The sequence below is a fragment of the Melanotaenia boesemani genome, chromosome 5 (genome assembly GCF_017639745.1).
Source record: "Melanotaenia boesemani isolate fMelBoe1 chromosome 5, fMelBoe1.pri, whole genome shotgun sequence".
NCBI classification, from domain to species: domain Eukaryota; kingdom Metazoa; phylum Chordata; class Actinopteri; order Atheriniformes; family Melanotaeniidae; genus Melanotaenia; species Melanotaenia boesemani.
Genome location: NC_055686.1, coordinates 34,166,783 through 34,192,853, shown reverse-complemented (window position 1 = coordinate 34,192,853; position 26,071 = coordinate 34,166,783). Strand labels below are relative to the sequence as shown.

At 41.1% G+C, this 26,071-nt stretch overlaps 1 long non-coding RNA gene across 1 annotated transcript; it reads right to left on the bottom strand.

Moving 5' to 3' along the window:
- Positions 1–2,294: 2,294 nt before the first annotated feature.
- Positions 2,295–3,291, bottom strand: LOC121639592. The gene is made up of 3 exons (XR_006010217.1): positions 3,244–3,291; positions 2,944–3,103; positions 2,295–2,481 (listed from the first exon to the last, which is right to left on the bottom strand). It is a non-coding gene; the product is annotated as an uncharacterized LOC121639592 (long non-coding RNA).
- Positions 3,292–26,071: the final 22,780 nt, after the last annotated feature.

The window sequence follows — 26,071 nt, the reverse complement described above, 5'->3', positions numbered from 1 at the left end:
GGGACAAAGACATGCTGACATCAGAGTCAACTCCATCAGTGTCAGGTACATAATCAACATCACTGTAGTCAGTATAACTGCTCTCATCCATTGATTCATCTGAAGTATCTTCTTTGCTCTAAAAACAAATGATGGCGTTTATGGATTATTGTAACCTTTATTTTTGCAACCTGTAATAAAGAATGCCTTACTCTAAAGTTATGCCCGCATGTTATTGCAGGAATGAGCCTGATTCAAGCACGTTCCAACAAAATGAAAACATAATGAATTGTTTTTGTGAAAAGGGGAATCAAGAATTGTGTCATAAAGGATAAATCACTCTAAAGAAATTCAAGGTGATTTTCTTTTTATCATTTTTCCTTGAATTGAACAGGATTAGAGAAGAAAAGATCAAACCTGTCTTTGTCCAGACTTTAGTCTTGGGTTATACTTATGGTTCACTGCAGGATTAGAGGGAATATTCATTTCTGAGAATTTGGTAGTGGATGGTGGAGAAGTACAAACCTGGTAATTAGAACAGACATTGAAACAGCAATTAAAACTGTAAATTTATAATTTGGATATTCAAAATGAGAAGTAAATAAATGGAGCATATAATTAAGACGAATGGCAATTAAAACTATGTATATAATTGAGTTCCCCACCTTTAACCTAATTCACTTTATCAGACGGGAAAAAAGGTGTGTGGGAGAGGTGAGTAGCAAAGCAAGATTTAAATTGTGTGATACTGATATTGTTGGTGACAGATGTATATTAAGGCCAAGTAATAAGAAGTTATTGTCCATGCAAAGTAATAAGTCGTATACCTGGACTTAACTATAGCCATTTCCCACATATGCTAATGAATAAAAACTGACTTATCTTTCACAAGACAGACAGAAGAAGAAAGAAGGAGTAGTTAAAATAAGAAATGTAAAAACAAGTATGGTGATATAATTCTACCTGTAAAGACCTATATTATACTCACATTATCCAACTGTGCTAGCTGTTGATCAAGAAGCTCTCGCTGGCGCAAAAGAAAGGTACGGTGTCTTTCAATTTCATTGCGTTCTTCCTCTGAGGCCATGTAGCGTTCAAAAGACTGAAATAAATTGAGTGAAAAACAATAGAATCAAATAACATGTGTCAATAACGTGTCAAACAAAGACACTTTAACTCCCATTTCAAGCAGTTGTTGATTCCTAATTATAGTAAACTTTGATGATATTAAACTAACACAATGCAGAATTAGTTGAACTGCGTTTGTCTGTGTTGCTGCAAAGTAACATACCATATTGACGTTGGAAGACGAGTGTTCCACATGTTCGGCAGGAACCAGCGACTGATGACTGGTGTCTGAGTGGTCACCTGGTGATGGGGTGGCCACAGAAGAGGTGGAAATCTGCAGCTGGACAAAGGGAGAAACACCATGAGTGTTGTTGTGCAGGAAATTAATGATGGTGACATGTTGTTCTGAGATGAAACCTGCTGAGACTCTGTTATCTACGTCTTACCTACAATTGGGGACACTTGACACACATACACTTTCTAACTGAACCAAATTGGGGACACTCATGTATTTTTATGTCTTCACCAAAAATACAACAACATCTGATGCAACAACTCAACACAGACGATCACTATTTGGGCAAGAGAAGCACACTGAAGTATACAGCTCTCATATAGCTACTGATCAAGTGGTTATTTAGGTGACTATGCGGATTAGGACCAGATTTGTGGACAATGATACTGTTCATCCTCATACACTAGTGCAGAATCAGTTGAACTGCGTTTGTCTGTGTTGCTGCAAAGTAACATACCATATTGACGTTGGAAGACGAGTGTTCCACATGTTCGGCAGGAACCAGCGACTGATGACTGGTGTCTGAGTGGTCACCTGGTGATGGGGTGGCCACAGAAGAGGTGGAAATCTGCAGCTGGACAAAGGGAGAAACACCATGAGTGTTGTTGTGCAGGAAATTAATGATGGTGACATGTTGTTCTGAGATGAAACCTGCTGAGACTCTGTTATCTACGTCTTACCTACAATTGGGGACACTTGACACACATACACTTTCTAACTGAACCAAATTGGGGACACTGCTCTAATAAAGCAAAATCTACAGTCCGAAAAAAAAATTATTCAGTTTTGCACAATAGGTTGTTGGATGTCCAGTGAATAATTTTTGGGCAAGATGCATGCATATTTTAAGGACCTAACATCAGAAGAATAAAAAAGATCATTTACAGACATCTGTTGCATTTCTTTGTACATTGTAAATTAGAAGATGGGTAACCACTTGTCATACCTGTTTGCGCCAAGGCCAATCTGATTCTCCATAATTGTAGGTAATCTCTTCCCCTGGCAGAATGTCTCTGATTGCAAAGAGACAAAGGTGCGGCATGCCATCCACTTGAATTTGTCGCATTTTACAATTTGGGGTTTTGTGCTCATCATTCACCAGTCTTCCAAGTGACTGGTCCTCCAGAGATGCATCAATACTATTTAGAAATAAATGGATTAATGCACAACAAAAACATTTCCTATTTAATTGAATAGTGTCATTCTACGTAAAGTATCAAAAATTCTAACAAATCAAAATACAAACACAAAGTCTTAATGGATATAGTTTGTCTGAGCTCACCACAGTAATTACTAGAGCAAGTTTTTAATCTTATTAAACCTGTACAATAAAAACACTAAACACGAACAAGACAATGCATCATAAGCATACAGAAAACAGAGTCATAGATACAGTGACTGATATAACCAAAAATAAAATGATTAATTAATTGGTTGTGATATTTTAAAATACTTAATGTATTAACTATCAAACTGTAAAAAATAGGGAATATGTACTACTGGACCAAGAGTTGATAGTAGCAGATACTCAATATTATATTACTTAGAGACAACCCTAATTGGGACTTGGACTGGAAAATTGAATATTCAGCCTTACTTACCACCAAGATTTCCCTTTCCATTGAAAATCAAAGAGATATGTTGCTTCAGTTTCACTGTATGTTTCGATGACAGGAGGATTGTCTGGAGAATGTAGTTTCCCTCTGTACTCTAGCACAAAATCTCCTTTGCTGAAAGGTTTTGAAGCAAAGATGCCTCGCCCTTTATGAGAAAATGAAAACAAGTAGGCTAATGCTATCCTTGTATCAACCAGGCCAGTAGTAGATCTCTTACACTGAAGCTCATATTTAAGCACAATTAATACATGTAGGGAAAATAATACAAGGGAAATAAAGACTGACCTTTGTAAGAGTTCACATACACCTGTCTAAGACCCGCCTTGTCAGCTTTCAGTCTTTCATCATTCTGCGGTTTCATCCGCACCCTCCTGGAAGGATTCTCTTTATAAAGTCCATCAGGCATCATTATCTATTAAGAAAATGTTCAGAAACAGTTTTATGTGGGCCACTGACCACCCAATAAAAGTGTTAATTCAACAGTAAATAACAAAACTCCATCTACTTTTATTAATGGGCCTCATCAAAATCAGAACCACGGACAAACTAACTATTCACATTCACCTGGGTAACATACAATATATAGTTGTCACAATTTGTTCAGGAGTATAATCTAAACGTTCAAATGTTTAAACATGCTTAACAAATCCATAAAATACCCCCATAATGCTCATTTCTAGTAATCAAAGTCTCTTACAGCGTCTACATGCCAACATTTAAAGTAATGGGTTCATACGTGCTAAAGAGGCTACATCTGCACAGCCCACATGCAGGAACACATGCTTCCCAGGCAATGAGAACCCTCCCAACTCGCCGACATTTTCTTACCGGCAGCAACACTTACAGAGTAGACCAGTTCCGCGGGAAAACCGCGGACCTGGCAATCATGAGGGTGCTACACATTTAAAGTTCAGCTAACTCTAGCTAGCAAAACAGAAGGCTAGTTAAGCTATCCAGATGAGCAACAGGAGGAATAATTATTGTTTTTGGCCGGTAAATATTATGAATAACTCGCTCATTTTAATTTGACTACGTTATACAATGGCGCTACAGGTCTACAATCACTTCAGTCAAACATAACTTAGTTCATTACCTGTCATTGTCGTGTTGACTCCGACTGCACGAAGGAAGCCACGAGAGGCTCTGCTGCGTACCATTTGGATCAAACCAAGTATGGACGACAGGGAGGGGTGATTCCGAGATATGTTATAGCTATCGATAGATAGATCGATAGATAGATCGATTGATAGATAGATAGACAGAGAGAGAGAGAGATAGAGTATGTAGTAGTAGAAGAATAAGATAAAGCGAGTTGTTGTTGTCCAGACTGCTGCAGTAGTTAAACCATGAGAGGCTAGGCTTGCATACCTTTTGGATCAAACCAAGTAGTAACCAAGAGATGATCGCCTTTAAGAGGAAAATGCAGATAAAACACTATACTATACTATATATATGTATAGTAGTATAGTAGAAAATATAATTATTAGTGCTGGGCATGTTAACGCGTTAATTGCGCGTTAAGGCAACGCTTAATTAACGCCGTTAATTTTTTAATCGTGAGTTAATTTTTTTTTTTATTTTTTATTTTTTTTTCTGGCCGCTGGCTTTGATGACAGAAACACAGCGTCCATGTCTCCCTTCCCTGCTGCAGCGGTGCGTCTGACGTGATCGGGAGATAGCGGGTTTATTAAAATAAAGAGATGTTTTCTGTCTGGAACAAGAAGAAGAAAAAAAGAACCGACGTTTCTCTTTGTCAAAATACATGCAGATGGACAGAACATCGTGATTTTTGGATGGGAAACTTTTTTTTATTATTAATTTTTTTAATAAATGCGGTTTTAATTTATGCAAGACAGCAAAGGTAAGACATGCTTTCTGACTAATACAAACGTGAAGCATAAATCAGGTCTTCTGCCTCTGGTTTGGTGAATCTTGGTCATAGCGAGATGAAACTTCCAGCTGTGGAATCTGTGAGATGTGAGCTTTCAGTAGAGGAGCCGTTTGTTTGTGTTCATGCCATAGGGTGGGGAGACATAATTTGTGTTTACATATTTTTCGATCTTTGTGTTGTGTCTTTAAATTGTTTGTTGTCTTAACCGTGTTTGTTGGTGATAGAAATGGTTTTACTGAGCTGGTAGCTGAGATTCTGGACTTTTTGTGGATACCACACATGTTTATAGTTACATCTACAGACCTGACCCCGGAAACAAGATGTTAACCCTTAACTCCCGGTAGCGGAGGCTGAAAATGAAAGTTTAGAGAAATTATATCCAGAAACCTGGATAATGAAGCAGTGAAGGTGCATGGATGCAAGTCATTGTGCATATTGTGAATATTTCTCTCTCCTCACCATCTAGAAGCTGTGAGATTCTCATCCTGCTTTCTGTCTGTTCACCTGATGCTGATATTCATCACATATTGTTCCTTCTGTGTTTAGAAGGAAGCAGCTTCACAGCTTTAAATTCATCCTGCTGACTTTTTACCTTTTAGTTAGTAAATCCTGAACATTTCATCCTTCTTTCTCATAAATATGTGGTTTTATATATGAAGAAATATTTTGACTGTTGGTGTTTAAAGAGAAAACTGCTGCTAAACCTGTTTATGTGTTTAGTTCAGGGATCTGCAGCCTTTCCAATCCAAAGAGCCATTTTTCCCTCAGACAGCTAAATAAAACTCCTTTAGAGACGCAAATGTTACCAGACTTTTCAAAAAGGAAACTTAATATATATTTTTAATGAAGAGCCACCATAGGATATTTGTTATTTTTGAAGAACCACATTTTTATTTCCATTTTAAGGTTTTAAAATAAAGGAAAACATAAAACCTTTATAAAAAAAAAAGAGGATAGACAGACTTTCTTCTAAGGAATGTAGATATTTGTGGAAAATGATGTAAAAGAAAGGAAAAAAAGTCCATGGTTTCCAGCCTAATGACAAGAAAGATAGATTTTAAAAAAATATTTTAGCCACGTATTTAGAGGCATTGTGGAAGATCCAGAGAGACACTTGCAGCGCCAGAGTTGCAGGTTAGAATCCCCTGAAGTCGTGTTTGTAAACCAAAACTTACTGCATTTTCTTTATATAACTGTAGGCCTTCTTTTAAAGCAGGGGTAGCCAACATCGGTCCTCGAGGGCACCAATCCGGCAGGTTTTCCAGATTTCCGTGCTCCAACACACCTGACTTAAACTAACAAGTCATTGTGGAGATCCTTATAGGCTGTTGGATCCATTTAATTTGAGTCAGGTGTGCTGGAGCAGGGAAATCTGGAAAACCAGCTGGATTGGTGCCCTCGAGGACCAACGTTGGCTACCCCTGTTTTAAAGGAAAGAGACATTTTGCGCGTAACGATGCGATTAATCGCGATTAAAAATTTTAATCGTTGCGCAGTACTAATAATTATGTCAATGTTTAATTGTATGATTTTGAATATGGATCTTTAATTGGCTCATAACAGGCAGGCTGGAGTCTGCCTCTCTCAAGTGCACATCTGGAAGTAAGGGACAATACTGTTATGTGATATCTTTTGTAATGTATGTGACTAAAGGAAGGGATGGCTTTGAGAGTACCATAGGGGCCACTGCTGGTGGTGCCATTTCTGTCAGCATGGGAATCAAACCTACAAGCTTAAAGTCAAAACAGAGCTTATCATATAGACCTTAGCTCAAATGAACTTGGAATGAGAAATGATGAGCTTTTGTGATGACTTATGTAGGGATGTAACAATATCAAATCCTCATGATATCACAAGACCTCAGTAGTCCCCAGTATGATATGTACTGTGGTATTGCATATCACCTGCCACCACAAATGTAAGCTGGACTAAAAGCTCTTTTCCCAGCCCACAAACAGGAGAGAACAGATGAAAGAGAGTCCCATCTGGACTATGTACATGGTATGATGCTCTTAACCTGTTTACGTTTACTTATCACATCTACTTCATCTGTTGTATCCCTCATGCACATCTGTCATGGTCTGGGAATCATGGTTATGGCCTTAATGTCCTGGGGCCCGTTTCATGAAGCAGGTTATGTGGAAACTCTGAGTAAGCCTGAAATGAGTTAAACCCTGAGTTATCCTTTTCAATAAGGGCGGTAAGTTAACCCCGAGATAGGGGTAAGTTAAGGAGTAAGCTGAGCCTATTTCATAAAGTGAGGTATCTCATACTCGGAGTCTGTTACCGCGGTAACTTAGTCTGTGAACATAACCTGGTCGGAAGCAGGTTTTATTCAGAAACCCCGAGTTTGTCTGTGACTCATCCCCTTTCCAGAGCAGACACGCTGCTTCACTTCCTCATTCATTCTGTGGGGGACCCACAGGCATGTTGGGCATATTGAAATGAGTGGTGGACTGTGAGCATTTAGCATTCACTTCCCCCTCTTTGTTCTAAAAATGTGTTTTTGTTAAATTGTTCATCTTCTAGGTATGTTAAATTTGATTATCTTTTAACGAGGATCAGACAACAGGAGGCTGAATCACTTCACAGGGACATTTATGTCGTGGACGGTTTGAGACAGACCAGATTTTTAAATTGAGATTATGATGAGTCTTCATTATATTACACCATACGGTCTATGTATAAGAGCAGTCAAATAAATGAACTACAAATTATTCACACTGCATTTGTTCTTTATTTCTTACAGGAAAAAAAAAAACATTTTATTCCATTCGTTTTTCATATTGATCCAATAATAGATACGATCCATTCATAACCACACACTATAATAAAGGATGTGAGGGCATTTATTGGTGATATTCAGCTACTTTAGTGTGTCAAATGTTATTAAAATGAAGTACTACCATAATGTTATTTTTAATTATATATTTCGTTTTAGGTGCTTTTACATCTGTATGAAAATACATTTTAAGTTCAATGTTTTACCAGTTTTCACGTGTACGTAGCCTAGTATTATTCAGAGTAATTAAATAATAAAGCTCTGCTCTGTGTGGAACAGAAATGTGCTCCCACCTCCTACTCCTCACCTTTCTGTCCTGCAGCTGTTTGACTTTTTTGTTTCTCAGCTGTAAACCTGTGGTTCAAACTCACTATTTGACGGCATTTTAAGAGAAAAGTAGGTGGAGCCTCTTTGTTTCAGCGTCTGTTGCCATGGTGATTCATGGAATCGGGGCTCGATTGATGATGGCTTGAGTGAACATACTCAGAGTCAACAGAACTAAAGCTAATCAGCTGTGTTGAAACAGGAAACTCAGAGTTTTTAATCTCAGGGTTTTTCAACTCAGAGTTAACATACATACTCAGAGTTTGTTGAACCTCCTTCATGAAATGGCCCCTGGACACTTGTCTTTCTTTTCCTTTTGCCAATCAGCTCTGTGCCTGCCCGCCTCTCTGTGGTATCGTTCAAAGAAGCAGCCGTGACTTACTTGACTCATTTTATTCAGGCAAAAGTAAAAGCAGGGAGGACGTTGCGTGTAGCACACCAGACTTGACTGATTCAAGCAACTGATGTCAGTCTTCAGACAGCTGATTGGTCAAACTGTGTACTCTTGGCTGGTTGGAACAAAAACCTGCAGCCACACCCGCCCTTTGTGGTATAGGTTGCCCATGCCAGGTGTAGCACAACATCAGGTGGTAACTTCTTCTCTCTCTCTACCTTTCCTCTATACACTTGCTCTCTCTATTTTTTACTCATAGCTAGTCTTCCAGCCTATACTGATAAACAATAAAGCTTTCTATTCTATTCTATTCCAACAGATAAGTTATATTCCGCAAGGAAAAGTGACACACTTTTATCAGATTGTTTATAGGGAAATCGGGGACATGATGACGTAGTTCCATACACATCCACTAGGGGCAGAATTATACACAGATTGAGGGGGGGGGGGGGGGGGGGGGGGGGGGGGGGGGGGGGCAGCTCACACACTCACACACTAAATCTGAAAAAAGTTATCTTGGGGGACTGCAGCCATTTTTAGACAGAAATGCATGTTAGAGCCTGTAGAACATGATTATAATGAAAACCAAATGGGGACGGTGAATTTTGTCCCCAATTGAAAAGCCGTCCCCAGTCTACTGGTGTGTATTCTGAAAAATGTCCCCAGTTTTGGGGTAAGTACACCCACACACACACACACACAAACACACACAAAAAAAAAGAGTCTTGTTGCCCCCTGGTGGTCACATGACTGCAGTACATAACCATCTGAAATGCAGGGATTTCCTGCATCGGCCTACAGTGAATGGTAAAACAGTTGAATCTGGTGGAATCCAATAAAAGTGACAGCAAGCCTAAAAGCTTTTGGTTTATAGCAAGTTAATAAAGACATATGTAGGTGGTTTAACACAGAGGTGTTGATAAGGTCGTGGTTGAGCGCCTTGCATGGCAGCTTCCACCATCAGTGTGTGAATGTGTGTGTGAATGTGTGAATGTGATGCATGATGTAAAGCACTTTGGGTATCGTTCCAGGTACAGTAAAGCACTATATAAATAAAGACCATTTACCCAAAGGTAGAGAGAGGAAGACTGTCTAGCTACCACACCTGTTTATACTCTCCCTGATGAGCCTAAGTGGAGAAACGGAAGCAGAAGTAAGGCCCGTGATGCCTTCATGACCACGCATAGGGTCGGAAAACACACCGCCATAATTACCCTGGAGTAAAACCACCCGGTTACATAAGCAAATGACATGTTTGAAATGGTAAAATCTTTTTTTTTACAAAAATAACCATGGTCTAAAATGTGGTTTTGATCAGTTAACTATCTCTGTGAGAACAGTGTGGATTCTGTTTATGTGACACATTCTGTAGACGTCCTAGTTTGTGGTTAAAAGGTATTTTTACATCTCTGCAGGATGCATCTGAAGGTGTGATCAGATTAATTTATTTTTAAAATATTCATTAAAAACTTCATCAAATCCTATCACATGACTGATCACCGCTGCGCCAAGTCTGGAGTCATGTAAGCTCTTCAGACTGGGTTTACCTCAGTCTCAGCATGTCCAATTCAATGATTCAATAAGTCTAATAAGTACTACTAAGTATGACTTAATGCATCACAATTCATGAACATATTTAATTGTTTTGTAGCTGTATTTTATTTTAAAATGAAAATATAAAGTCTGATAATGAGTTTAATGTTTGACTTTGTGTCTCTGTCTCAGTTTTGTTACAAAGAAATCAGGTCGTCAGATCTGTGTGGCTCCGACTCTGTCCTGGGTCGAGAACATCATGAAGTTCGTGGATGAGAGCTCCTTTTAAACGGGTGACCTGCTCATCACGAAGACGTCTTCATCAGTAAAAATTAAATCAGAATGTTGTTTCCTTTCTTTTAATTTTGCTTTAACATGTTTTTTTTATTATTATGCTCATTATCCAACAGTATAAACCTTAAAATAAAAACTGTTTATGTTTGTCGCGGCTTAAGTTTTCTTGTTTCTTTTATAAGGAAAATTACTTTTCTAAAAAAACAGATTTGAAGCTAATTATAAAAACATTTGACATAAAGATAAATTCTAATTTAAATGAACTTTTTAGTCATGACTTTCAATGAGGTGTAAAGGTTTTAATCCATCCCTCTTCTTTATATTTTGCCAGGAAAACTGGAAAAAGTTACAGAAATGATTGAAAAATGAAAATGAATATGGGATAAATGGCAAAAACAGATGGTGTAATTTATTGTTTTATTCATCTTTTTTTTGTTCTCCGTCCAGATTATTACACTCTGCTTCAGTTGTGTGGAGTTCCCAGCTCTAGGAGGATTCCTCCTCCATCAGAGGGATTAATTAGATTATTTATATGTAACAAATTGATTATTATAATGCTGATTAGATGTAGATCAGGACATTATTTCACACATACAAAAAAAAAAACAAGAATCTTGTTGCCCCCTGGTGGTCACATGACTGCATTACATAACCATCTGAATTGCAGGGATTTCCTGCATCGACCTACAGTGAATGGTAAAACAGTTGAATCTGGTGGAATCCAGTAAAAGTGTCAATAACTGTATATCTATTTTTCTTCTAAATGAAATCCCGACATTAGAGAAAACAGCATTTTAAACTATAACAACAAGGAGATTAAAGTATGCATTTTTAATGAGAGTCAGTGGAACATTTTTGGCCATGAAGGTCACCACAGGGAGTATCTGAAATTATATGAATGCATTAAAACCAGTTTGTTGTTAATATTTGACAGATGCAATCACCACCAAAGCCTCATCCCTGTCAAATTAATTATATAGAAAATAATTCATGTTTCTTATGTGTTTTTTAAATGAATAATCAAGTAAACTGGCATTTAAATGTTAAAATAGCTGAAAACTAATAAATGTATAAGTAGGTCTGAAGTTGTTCGAGGGATTTATAAAAGAAAATCAGAAGAAAATAAAGAGGTTTGAAGCAGAAGGTCGTTTGTAACTTGAAGTCATGCAGTTTCTGTATTGTGGTGTGATCTTCATCCAGGTTGAAACACTTCATACAAACTACAAATGGGATTTAAAACCACTTTTTCAAGGATTTATGACAGCAAGCCTAAAAGCTTTTGGTTTATAGCAAGTTGATGAAGACAGATGAATGTGGTTAAATACAGAGGTGTTGATAAGGTCATGGTTGAGCACCTTGCATGGCAGCTTCCGCTATCAGTGTGTGAATGTGTGTGTGTGTGTGTGTGTGTGTGTGTGTGTGTGTGTGTGAATGTGTGTGTGAATGTGTGAATGTGATGCATGATGTAAAGCTCTTTGGGTATCGTTCCAGGTACAGTAAAGCTCTATATAAATAAGGACCATTTACCATAAGAGGTAGAACATGGTAAAATAAAATAGTCACCGTTAAGCTTTACAAGCTGAACTATGGTGTAAAGTCTGGTGTTCATTGCGAGGTTTGGATGTTTGGATAAAAACAAGTATGACTGAACAAACCTGAAAACATTTAATCAAATGACATGTTTGAAATGGTAAAATCTTTTTTTTTTTACAAAAATAGTCATGTCTAAAATGTGATTTTGATCATTTAACTATCTCTGTGAGAACAGTGTGGATTCTGTTTATGTGACACATTCTGTAGACGTCCTAGTTTGAGGTTAAAAGGTAATTTTTTACAACTCTGCAGAATGCAGCCGAAGGTGTGATCACATTAATCTATTTTAAATTATTAGAGATGTGACGGTTTATTCTGCAGCACTCGTGCATGTCACACAGTCTGTCTTCAGCAGCGACAGAGTGAAGGACCAGATCATGCGGTGGCTTTTCCATGTGGGTGTGGTTCTGCTGAACATTGCGTGGATCTCCTTCTTTCTGACACCAGGTCCTCTCTCAGGTGAGAACAAATGAAGGAGCTTTGGTCTTTTAATTTCAGTGACACAAAATGTCTCGGTAACACTTTACAATACTGGACTCAAAATTTGCTTCGTTACTAGTGAACGCCTTACAGGCAAATCAGGAAGTAATGGGTAGTTAACCAGTACTTACTGGTACCCACAAAAACCAGGCTTTTTAAGGAACAAAAGAGAAATTCTTCATGTGAGTACTGGATTACTCTGACTCGTTGAGTGAACAGCTCATTTAGTCAAAAACCTGTTTCCTGGTGGTTTTGGAAGCCTTTGTAAGGATGAAAAGCAGTACCATTTATTTATTCTTGTACTGCTGTGTCATCTTAACTTTACTTGTTCATCGCTTACTAAGTAATAAGTCATTACTTAATCATTGACTGGTCATTATCTGTTATACTGTTTGCCTTCATAAAAAAGTCAAACATAATACCAAGTACTTAGTGAGGAACGCATCATTAACTAATCAGTACCTGACCAGTAACTACTACTTTTGTGGCATTTTTTCTATATTGAAAATAACAATTTGATCTCTTTCTAACCAAAGGTATTATACCTATGTTAGATACCATTTTTATCATAAGGCTTTATGCATATAGCTATCTAACATGTGCAAACCATTCAAAATTGATAACAACTGCAGAAGAAGAGACGGTATTTATTACACAAAATGTATCTTAAAGTTAGACACACACACGCATTTCCCCCAATAAATGGAAACTATTGTTTCCATATATTTTAAACTTTGTACTGTTTGCATATCTCGTGAAGCATATGTCCAAGTGCACCATTCTTGTGAGATATGGCCACCCAATGTGTCCACTCTATTGAGGCAAGCTGTTTCTTCAAGGTGTTCTCTGTTCGATTGCCAGGCAGTCTCCAGACCTGGGATTTGTAGGTAGACCACTCACAGTCAATGCTCTTTGTATGGGCACCTGTTTCTGCGTTTACAAATGACCGGCTGTGGTTTACTGAATAGTGAACATACCCACTATTAGCCAGTGCCGTCATCTAAACCCCCCATTGATCTGAGATGATAGTGGTCCCTTGGCAATCATAACACCTTATGACTGGGATCAAGTGCCACCAGGACTGTTTTCTGACTAGCCTCAGAATGGGCTGCCTTCTCATGCCTGTTATGCCTAGCATTCCAAAGACCCATGTTCGCCTCCTCCAGATTCGTCCAAATCTTCCCCGACCATACTGTTCAAAATAAGAAAGCATGGTAGTAAAAGTAAGTTTAATATTGTCCACAAATTCACAAAGTTCTTTGTATTTACTTGTAAAAACAAAGAAATATCATATAATTGGATATACTATTAGATCATTTAATTGGCTGTGTAAATATCAGAGTTAAAAAGTACAAAAACAATGTATAAAAAATCACTTATAAACATCTTTACAAGATATTATCATTCCACTTTTAGATCACAAAACCAAAGTGTGGTCACATTTTTTCTTTTAAATGAAGAGAAAGTTGTTAGATTATACTGATTTGCAACGACATTAAAACATGACATCCGAAATAACATTATCTGGTTACAATAGTGTTGAGGAATCGGACCTCTGATGCTGATTTTTTTACCTAATTGACCACTGCAGGGCTTCGGTCTGAAAGCACTTAAGCTATCAGTAAAGTGTGTGTGTAAGTCTTGTAAATTAAATACAGTGTCCTAAAGAAACACTTCACGGTAAATAAAATACATCATATCAGCATAAATCAACTAGTATTCATCAGTGCTGCTATAACCATGGATGTATTATAGATACCAACCGATTCTCCATCTAATAAGACCAGGACACCAACCGATTCTCCATCTGATAAGACCAGGACACCAACCGATTCTCCATCTGATAAGAACCAGACACAAACCGATTCTATAATATCAACTATAATATTTTCAAAACTCTATAAATGAGTCTTTAGTATTTATAGCAGTAAGATTATTTTGGATTCTGTAGTTTAGATGGAGGAGGCACCTTTTAAACCATCCTAACGATGATCAATGCTCATTTATTCAGATGGAAATGGTTCAGTTGGTCCTGATGATTGTTGCTTCACGTTCTATCCGAGAAAATTGAACAAAAACATCATCAAATCCTATAACATAACTGATCACCGCTGCGCCAAGTCTGGAGTCATGTAAGCTCTTCAGACTGGGTTTACCTCAGTCTCAGCATGTCCAATTCAATGATTCAATAAGTCTAATAAGTACTACTAAATATGACTTAATGCATCACAATTCATGAACATATTTAATTGTTTTGTAGCTGCATTTTATTTTAAAATGAAATATAAAGTCTGATAATGAGTTTAATGTTTGACTTTGCGTCTCTGTCTCAGTTTTGTTACAAAGAAATCAGGTCGACACATCTGTGTGGATCCGACTCTGTCCTGGGTCGAGAACATCATGGGGTTCGTGGATGAGAGCTCCTTTTAAACGGGTGACCTGCTCATCACAAAGACTTCTTCATCAGTAAAAATGAAATCAGAATGTTGTTTCCTTTCTTTTTAATTTTGCTTTAACGTGTTTTTTTTTTTATTATGCTCATTATCCAACAATATAAACCTTGTTGCAATAAAGTTTGTACTTTTAAATGTTTGATTTTTCTCATCTGAAATTCTGTAAATGTCAAAATATAATTAATTTTGAGATTTGTTCTTTAATAAAATCGATGTCTATGTTTGTTGTGGCTTAAGTTTTTTGTTTTTTCTTTTATAAGGAAAATTACTTTTCTAAAAAAAATAATAATAAAAAAACAGATTTGGAGAAATTATTAAAACATTTAATATAACGATAAATTCTAATGTAAATTAACTTTTAGTCATGACTTTCAATGAGGTGCAAAGGTTTTAATCCATCCCTCTTCTTTATATTTTGCCAGGAAAACTGGAAAAAGTTACAGAAATGATTGAAAAATGAAAATGAATATGGGATAAATGGCAAAAACAGATGGTGTAATTTATTGTTTTATTCATCTTTTTTGTGTTCTCCGTCCAGATTATTACACTCTGCTTCAGTTGTGTGGAGTTCCCAGCTCTAGGAGGATTCCTCCCTCCATCAGAGGGATGAATCAGATTATTTGTATTGTAATGGAAAATTTATACACATAGCCCTTATACTCTATAATTTACCTTTTGTATTATTAAAAACCATGACTTTTGTTTCACTGGGGAGGAGAACAACTTGTACCCAGATAATATTTAGTGAGCTCTCCTCCCCATCACAGATGTTGATAACAGTCTTTAGAAAACATTGTACCAGGCTGTGCAGGGTTTGCAGACAATGTACTGAAGATTTGCAACCAACGACCTTGATGCCATCACGTCATGCGAGTCTATATTAACCAAGCCCATGTGTGTTTCTGCGGACTCGCTCAGTCAAAGCTGTTTGACTGTGTGACTCCCATTGCTGATCAGCTCTTAATAAAAATACTTTGTTTGATTCTCACTTAGTGTGTGATCTTTGATAATAAAATTCCACAACAATCTTGGCGTCACGAACAGGATATCTTGAGTGACTGACCGGAGGACCAGAACCCGTGATTGCTCATCCTGGAGGATACTTCAGCCCCTGGGTCAGCCTTAACCGTCAGGGGACGGAGGAGGGACTCCGTTCAGGCACCACTGATATCCAGAACGAAGTCTGCGTGTGGAGCAGCACCCAGAATCACACACGGTGAGAAGTTTTCATATCGGACTCCCATTTACCACCCTTTTCTCACTATCTTATGAAAATAGGGTAGGGTCCCACTATCTTGTGAAAGCAAGGTAGATCTACTCTACTGCGGTAGGGTAGGGTTAGTCCGGCACTTAAGTTAAAACTTCGGTGGTAATAATAGGCGTTTTAGTCAATTTTTGTGCCTGAGTGTGGGCTACTCGAAGAAGAAAAATCCAACAGGAGACGTCCTAGTTGCATAATGGGAAACACAGCTGTTAAGGAGAAGGAGGGTGAATGGGACTCCCCAATATGTAACAAGGAAAAAAATAAATAAATAAAAGGGTATTTCAGTCCCTTTAAGGATAGGGGTGCCAGTCCCCTACAAGTAACAGGGTTCCAGTCCCTGGAAAAGTGAGGTGCCAGTCCTCACCGCAGGAGGTAAGAGTCCCCTTTGATAGTGAGGTTAAAGTCGTCACCGCAGGAGGTTGGAGTCCTCCTGTGAGTAAAAAAGGGTTCGAGTCCCTTTCTAGTTTTGGGGTACCCCATTGTATGTTTTATGTTTGTCTAATGTCTTATGAATAATAATTTATAAATATAAATATAAACATTAATATAAATATATAATTACAACAATAATTGTGGGAAGAAAATATATATAAAAATTGTGTGTAGAAAACCTGAAAGTGTGGGATTAACCCTCAAGCTTACTCCGCTGTCCTATTCTAGAACCGGACAGCAGCAGCTCAGAAGGAGGTGATTTTGCATAAAGCATTGTGATATTTTATATAATAAATAAAATAAGTGAATTACTGAAGCATAAAAGGAAAGAATAATGAAACCAAATAAGAAGATAGCAAAAACAAAGAAAAAAGGGTCAAAGCAAAGAGTGTGTGAGTGTGTGTGAGTGTGTGGCTGGAGATTCTCTCACATTCCGAAGCAGCGGAGAGAGAGGACACGTTGCTGGTAATAACGAAGCTCTGTCTAACAGTTTAAGTAGGATTGAGAAATCTCATGAAGAAATAAAATGGGTACTTTTAACAGTAAAAACTAAATTAGAAGGAGATGCTAAATTTACGCATGGAAAAGATCCAGATAATGAAAAATGATCTGATCAGGCTGAGGAAATGTTTTGCTCTGCTCCAGAATACTTAATACACACAAGGACACTTTTGGGTTGTAAAAGCTGGTTGTCTGTTTGGAAAGAAAAATAGAACATTTTATCCATAAGTCTATCTGAAAAACTATAGTTTTTGAGTCTCAGCTGACTTGTATTTGCATTATAAAATATTTTTATAAGAATCTCATTCTTTTCTTATGGACACCTTCATCACAATACTTTAATTTTATTGCTTTCTTTCTACTTATTTTGTGTTTTCTTTTAAACTTGTCAAACGTGAACAATTTTTACCTTAAAGGAAATGAGATCTATTAAATCTGAACAACACTTTGCTTGCAATGAAGAATGCTTTTGCTTATACACACACATACATGGGAGAATTTATTTTTAGCACAATCAAATCTCTGAGAGAAAACATTTGCAACTTCCCTCAGACACAAACACACACACTGTGTAGGATAAATATTAACCCTATTTTCCTTTTTCTTCTTTTCCCCCTCCCTCCATCTCTGTCGGAGACACTCTCTCCTGAAGCTCACAGGCTGCACACCTGACCCGACTCAGTTCTTCCGCCAGGATAAAAGTCAGCAGAGACCCACTGATATATATATATATGTGTATATATATATATGTGTATATATATGTATATAAACTTTCTATCACCACCATGTCCTACGAACTGATACTGATGCCCACTCCTACCAGCTCCACCTGATGCTCTACATGATTCAAAAAACAAAGACAGAAGATACTCCAACGTTTCCTCTGCTTCGAGTTTCAAAGAGACAGAAGACTGAAACCAGATGTTTGATGGACGTGTAAACATCTGTTTTTGGATGGTAGAACACCATCCTCCACAACGCTCCTGATCATGTGTTTATTCAGAGGACAAACCAGAACAAGAGCTCTTCAACCAGCTCCGAGGTGGCGTGGCCGCTGGGCTTTGAGGGGCGAACAGAGAGGTGGGTGCTGGGGGCCCGAGGTTGGAAAACCATCCGGTTCTACTGACCAGAGAGAGAACATCCATGTGGTGAGAAGGGTCATTGGCCATAAAAAATCAAAAGGCGGTTTGCCACCTGACTGATCCACGGCAGAGCTGACTCAGGGATGGAAGCAGTCATGTGACCAGTTAACATAATGATGGTGAGATTGTTCTGGTTTCATATCACAAATAATTAATGATTTGATTCAAAATCCTATATTGAAGTTAAACAGATCTACATCTTTTTATGGAAAGAAAGTGCTAAAGAGTAAACAGAAGTAAGCTTCACTTCTAGACATTTCACACACAAAAGACTAGTTCACAGCTGGAACTAGACACACATACATGTACACACACATTTACATGAACAAACACATGCACGCTCACTGCAACGAAGTACCTGCTTGCTACTGACGACATGACAACATGACATGATGAGCTACTAACCCTGTCTTGTTTTGTTTTCATGATTTAAAAAAGAACAGAACATGTTTAGTGAGCTGGTGGCAACAACCTTTCCTCAGTTCTCCAACACTGATCGACTCATTGTTTTTAAAAGAAAGAGAAATGAGTAAAACCAGATGAAAATAATGTTTTATTTATTTTAATCCCTTCAGACACATCCTAATTGTTACTCACTGACACATGAATTTATATTTTCTCCAGATTACCGTCTAACCGTTGACCCAGGATCTGATAAGATGGTATCTCTCTCATTCCTACAGCTGAAGCAGTGAGAGTGAGTAAAACCTTCCTGCCAGAGGTGCAAATGCCAACATACTGATCCTTATGTGCATTTATGTAAATACCGAACGGCAGTTTCCCTGCTTGGTTCTCTGTGGTGATGCAAACTGCAAGTCCCCTGATTTCCTGAGAACTTTAAGTGTGTGCGTGATTTGCACCAAGACTGTTCGTGTGTCTCTGGGTCCTGACTTTTAAAATTTTTTTTTTAACAAATGGCTTAAGTTAACGTTTTAACACTCTTGGTACTGTATCTATAATTTATATTGAACAAGAACTGAATCTGAAAGAGTTTTAAAGATACAAACTGAAGGCATACTAGATTTATTTTTCAGTAGAGCAAACTAAGAATCTGACATCTGTCTGAAAACAGATGAATCAATAAATAAATTGCTTAGAGGGAATTTCCTAAGACCTAAAGAAAATGCAGCTGTATAAATGAAATTTAAATTAAATTAAAGGAGCTCCTGTTTTAACTGTCATCACACCTAACTGTGCGCAAATTATTTTTAGTAAAACAACGAAAACCTTAAACACTAAAAAAAAACAAATGTTGAGGCAGGTAAAATTACTTTTAGGTCATTGTTAGCTCTACATTAAAACAAGAAAATGCACTATAAAATGAATACTGAGATAACGGAAGACAATAAAACCTATTTCATATTGGTCTGATATCCATGGATATTTTAAACTGATTCTCTTATAAAAATAATGATAATGAAAAAAAGGGGATTTGTAAAAGACTAAAAGAGAAAAGCGCTGCTCGAGCAAATTTAGCTGATGCTGGACACATTAAAAGAAATTTAAATTGGGTTTACGTCCATACCATCTTGGAGTTGAAAGCATTAATAACAATCTCCAAAACAATTAATGTTTTCCAAACAATTTTAAAATGAACTTTAAGGATCCTCATGAATGCAGGAAAATTGACCTGCTCTGATTTGGCCTTTCTGCGCAGAACTACTGAAGTGACTTTGACAAAGTTTTCTGACTCTGACCTGAAGACAGACAACTGATGGACTGATATTAAATTAACTTTTCTTTCAGCAGGATTTTATCCAGGATTGCTTCCACAAAAGGCTGATTGCTGTGTTTTATAATGTTGTTAATTCTGGTGCCATTAACAGTTACACACATTTATTTTCATGAAAAGCAGGACTGATAATCTGTTTACAGGAAGAGGAGACATCTACACCTAATCTCTTTTGTAAAATATGTGTATGTGCATTTTAAAATCAAACATGACTTTGACCCTTATGACATTTTGGGATAAACTCTTACAGGTGGAGAAAATTATCACCATGTACACGTGTACTTGTGCTGATGAAGATTGTTTTCACAGGGGGATGCCAGAACAGGCAACTTCAGGATTCAAGCATACAAGAATTTTAATGTTTTATGAATAATTTTACTCTTTCCTGGGGTAATGTAAGATATTTCAATACATAGGGTCCTTTTGTTGATAAATTACGTATTCCATTATGCACCTGTTGATTATAGACATTAAAGTAAAGGCAACAGACAAAGAATAAGGGAGAAATGGAGTTCATGATCAAGGAACAGGAGGATGACCTTGAGCTGAACGCAGTGCTCTATCCTCCCCCAGCAGGTTCCCACGGCAGCCCAGGTTTACAGCCTCCTTCATCTGAACCTCCTCCTTTTCACGAAGTTAGCTGTCAATTTCATCCTATAGCATTACTTAACTTTCTTTTTACGATGGTCACAAATGTCAGCCATATTGAGCCATGGGCCTTGCCATGTCTCAACAAGGGGGATATTGGATAAAATATGAAATAAATTCACTGCATATGGTTTCACAAATTATTCAAATAATTTTTGTGCAGCATGATATATGTAAGTAAAAATGAACAAAGTGCTGTGTGATGAAAATTATTGTGTGAGCTTGGCCTAAATTTTATTAGAGCTGTCATAATTTGAAAACATAATTGTAATGCTTAGGATATGATGATCATGTGGCTTTTTATCATGTGGCCTCTTCACACTAAAAAGAAACTTACTGTCATGGCTCACGCTCACTTCCATTCCCTGCTTCCTGCTGACCATATTTGGATCACCAATCACTGCTATCAGGACAGCGCAGCTGGAGGACATCAAGGCATCATTATCATCTCCATATAAACCTCACCCGGACCTCCAGTCATCGCTGGATTATACTACTCATCGTGGTAACCAGTCGTACACGTTATCAGATTCTGTTGTGTCTTCCTGTGACTAACCTGTTGACGTCTCTCTTCCAAAGAACCAGTCCGTGCCTCGCCTGCATCTTGGAAAACCCTGTCTGCCCGCTCCAGCCCGTCCGTTCAGTGAACCCTGCCAACCTCATCTGCACCTTTCAATAAACTGTTCTTTGTCATTCTCCAAAAGCTTACTCCTTGGATCCATACACCACATCCATGACAGAATAATCCAGCCAAACCATGGATCCCTCGGAGCAAGCCGCCAGAAAGACCGAACCCGGAAGCGATCTTCATCACGCCGTATCCGCACAAGGAAATCTACTGGGTCAACACTCTCAGGTACTCCGATCTCTGGGAGAAGGACAACTCGTCCTACAAAAACAATTAGACGATCTCTCCCGATCATTATCTGCCCTGTTTAATCAGCCATCTCAGCTCTTAGCCTCCACAGCCTCTCAACCCGTCCCGGCGCCGACTCCTCCCACGCCAGCACGTGAAGTCCACATCCCGGATCCTAAACCTTTCTCGGGCGAGTTGGGGAAGTGTAGGGGATTCCTACTCCAGTGCTCACTCGTCTTTGATCAAAAACCACAGACGTACGCATCAGATCGATCGAAGGTATCGTATATCATTGGCCTACTAACTTCCAGGGCACTAACATGGGCGGAGGCATTCCTGGAGACCACGCCCCTCCACACTCTCTCTCATCAGGTCTTCACCACCGAATTATTAAAGGTTTTCGACGGCCCAGTTCGGGGCCGTGAGGCGGCCAAACGCCTGATGTCTCTACGGCAGGGAGATCGGAGCGTGGCAGAACTGTCAGTGGAGTTCAGGACGCTGGCTGCTGACGCTGGATGGAACTCTGCAGCCTTAATGGATCATTTTTTGCAATGTCTCACAGATACCATGAAGGACGAGCTGGCCACTCTGGATCTACCGACAACTCTGGACGAGTTGATAAATCTAGCCATACGTTTGGATAATCGCCTCCGGGAGAGGTTCCGCGAACGACGGACCCCATACCAAGGCCCGTTCCTAGGGCGGGGTTCATTCACACCGCCCGAACCAACCCCGACCTTCCCCTCTTCAGCCGCCGAACCCATGCAGGTGGGTAGCACACATCTGACCCCGATGGAAAGGCAGAAAAGGCTACAAGCAGGTGCGTGCTTGTACTGTGGGGAAGTAGGACACTTCAGAATCTCCTGTCCCATCCGGCCAAAAGACCAGGCCCATCAGTACAGGTCGGGATTCTGATGGGCCGAACCCAAACCAAGACCCTGATTCCGGCCACAATAACCCTTTCCGGTCAGTCTCACTCCGTGCAGGCCCTCATCGACTCGGGTGCAGAGGATAGCTTTCTGGACGCACGTTTGGCAGAAGAAGCCCGGATTCCCCAGGTGCTGCTGCCGCAGCCCATAACTGCCAAAGCCCTGGATGGTCGCACCCTCGCCCAGGTAACTCACACCACCGTTCCCGTGAAATTGAAGCTCTCTGGAAACCACACAGAATTAATTGAGTTCAAGCTTATTTCAGCACCCCACTCCCCGCTGGTGCTCGGTCACCCTTGGCTGTCTCTCCATAATCCCCAAATTAATTGGACCTCCGGCTCCATCATGGGATGGAGTGAAGAATGTCACCGGGCCTGTCTTAGATCAGCCGTTCCCCCAGCAGACACAGACTCTAGCAGTACGGCAGTTCCAGATCTCACTTCAGTCCCGGCCGCTTACCACGACCTTGCCGAGGTTTTCAGCAAACAAAAAGCGTCGTCTCTGCCTCCCCACAGACCATACGATTGCGCCATAGAGCTCCTGCCCGGCTCCTCTCTGCCCAACAGTAGGCTGTACAACATCTCCGGGCCGGAACGAGACACTATGGAGAAGTACATCCAGGAGTCCCTGGATGCGGGGATAATTCGACACTCATCCTCACCGCTAGCTGCTGGTTTCTTTTTTGTCACTAAAAAGGATAAGACCCTCCGTCCCTGCATCGACTACCGACCCCTGAATAAGATCACCGTCCGCAATACTTACCCTCTCCCCCTGATCGACTCCGCGTTTGAGGCTCTTCTTGGCTCCACCATCTTTACCAAGCTTGACCTCCGGAACGCCTACTACCTGGTCCGTGTTAAGGAGGGCGACGAGTGGAAAACCGCCTTCAAGACCCCGCTGGGCCATTTCGAGTATCTTGTCATGCCTTTTGGTTTAACCAACGCTCCAGGGGTTTTCCAAGCCCTTATAAACGACGTACTCAGAGACTTTCTCAACCGGTTCGTTTTCGTTTACCTGGACGACATTCTTATATATTCCAAGACCCAGTCAGAGCATGAGAAACACGTCCGCCTAGTGCTCCAAAGACTCCTCGAGAATAAACTTTATGTGAAGGCGGAAAAGTGCGAGTTCCACACAGACACAGTCAGCTTCCTGGGTTACGTATTCACGAGCGGGCAGATGCAGACAGACCAGGCGAAGGTTCGAGCAGTGTTGGACTGGCCCACACCGGACTCCGTTAAATCTCTGCAGCGCTTTCTGGGATTTGCCAACTTCTATCGCCGTTTCATTAAGAACTTTAGCCTGGTGGCAGCCCCTCTCACTGGTTTGACCTCTCCAAAAAAGCCGTTTTGCTGGTCGGACCCCGCCGATACCGCTTTCAGGGAGTTGAAGGCGCGGTTTGCCTCAGCTCCGATTCTCACGCAGCCTGACCCATCCCGGCAGTTCGTGGTCGAGGTGGACGCATCGGATACTGGGGTAGGGGCGGTTCTGTCACAGCGATCGGATCTAACTGGCGAATTACATCCGTGCGCCTTCTTCTCCCGGCGCCTCACCCCTGCGGAACGCAATTACGATGTTGGGGACCGTGAGCTGCTGGCCGTAAAATTAGCGTTGGATGAATGGCGCCACTGGCTGGAGGGGGCAGCTCAGCCATTCATAGTTTGGACCGATCACCGCAATCTTGAATACATTCAGTCGGCCAAACGGCTGAATGCACGTCAGGCCAGGTGGGCATTGTTTTTTGGACGTTTTAATTTCTCTTTGACCTACAGGCCAGGTACCAAGAATGTAAAGCCAGACACTCTGTCACGCCAGTTCGGCTCCGGAGGCCCGTCCCCGGATCCTGAACCAATCATACCTGCATCCTGTGTAATAGCCGCCGTCACCTGGGAAGTTGAACAGAACGTCCGGGAAGCCCAGCGAGCGCATCCGGACCCAGGTACCGGTCCACCTAACAAACTTTTTGTGCCCGACAATGTCCGTTCCCAGGTCCTGCAGTGGGGTCACTCATCCCGTGTGGCGTGCCATTCTGGCCGGGCCCGCACAGCAACCCTCATCAGGCGGAGGTTCTGGTGGCCGACCCTAGAAAAGGACGTCCGGGAGTTCGTGGGGGCTTGTCCAGTCTGTGCCCGGGGAAAAACATCCTACCAAGCTCCCGCAGGACTCCTTCGACCACTCCCCATTCCTGGGCGGCCCTGGTCCCATATCGCTCTGGATTTTGTTACTGGACTCCCTCCGTCCCAAGGTAACACAACCATTCTCACCATCATAGACCGGTTTTCCAAAGCGGCTCACTTTGTGGCATTGCCCAAGCTGCCCTCAGCTTTAGAAACCGCTGGCATCGTGTCCAACCATGTATTCCGTCTCCATGGCATTCCTCTGGACATTGTTTCCGACCGAGGTCCCCAGTTCGTGTCCCGGGTCTGGAAGGCGTTCTGCTCTGAGCTGGGGGCGACAGTCAGTCTGAGCTCTGGATTTCATCCGCAGACAAACGGTCAGGCCGAACGCCTGAACCAGGAGTTGGAGTCCGCCCTGCGCTGCGTGGCTGCTGACAACCCCTCCGCCTGGAGCAGTCACCTTTGCTGGGTGGAGTATGCTCACAATTCCCATGTCTCCTCGGCCACAGGTCTCTCCCCCTTCGAAGCTTCTCTGGGGTACCAACCTCCGCTCTTCCCGGACCAGGAGGCGGACCTTGCTGTTCCCTCCGTGCAGCGTCATCTGGGGCGCTGTCGCCGGCTTTGGCGCGCTGCCAGGACGGCCCTTGGGCGGACCGAGGACAGGAACCGCCGTGGTGCGGATCGGCGCAGGGTTCCCGCGCCTGCGTATCGGGTTGGTCAGCAGGTCTGGCTGTCCTCTCGTAACATCCCCCTGCGGACTGAGTCCCGTAAACTGTCCCCCAGGTACCTCGGGCCCTTTGAGATCTTGGAGGTGCGGAGCCCTGCTGTCATGAAGCTGCGCCTGCCCCGGTCCATGCGTATCCATCCTGTCTTCCACGTCTCCCAGCTCAAGCCTGTTTCCTCCAGTCCTTTGGTCCCCCCTTCCAGACCCCCTCCGCCCGCCCGGGTCATTGACGGTGACCCGGCCTTTTCTGTCCGTCGTCTCCTGGATGTCCGCCGCCGGGGCCGGGGTCTGCAGTACCTGGTGGATTGGGAGGGGTATGGCCCGGAGGAGCGGTCCTGGGTCCCTCGCTCCTACCTTCTGGACGCTGACCTCGTCCGGGATTTTCATCGTCGTCGGGCTGCTGGGTCGCCCGGGGGCTCCCCTTGAGGGGGGGGCTCTGTCATGGCTCACGCTCACTTCCATTCCCTGCTTCCTGCTGACCATATTTGGATCACCAATCACTGCTATCAGGACAGCGCAGCTGGAGGACATCAAGGCATCATTATCATCTCCATATAAACCTCACCCGGACCTCCAGTCATCGCTGGATTATACTACTCATCGTGGTAACCAGTCGTACACGTTATCAGATTCTGTTGTGTCTTCCTGTGACTAACCTGTTGACGTCTCTCTTCCAAAGAACCAGTCCGTGCCTCGCCTGCATCTTGGAAAACCCTGTCTGCCCGCTCCAGCCCGTCCGTTCAGTGAACCCTGCCAACCTCATCTGCACCTTTCAATAAACTGTTCTTTGTCATTCTCCAAAAGCTTACTCCTTGGATCCATACACCACATCCATGACACTTACAGATGCTGGCCAGTTCTCTTCCAGCTTCCCCTTTTTCCGTCTACTAGCAGGGTGAAAGTAAGGCGAAAAGGTCATCTGCTGTCTCAAAGCTTGTCTAGTTTCATTTTATGTAAAACTCTCTCCAAATAGTTCCGTTTTACGAAGAACTCTCTCTACGTTGCCCCTAGCAACAGCTATTGA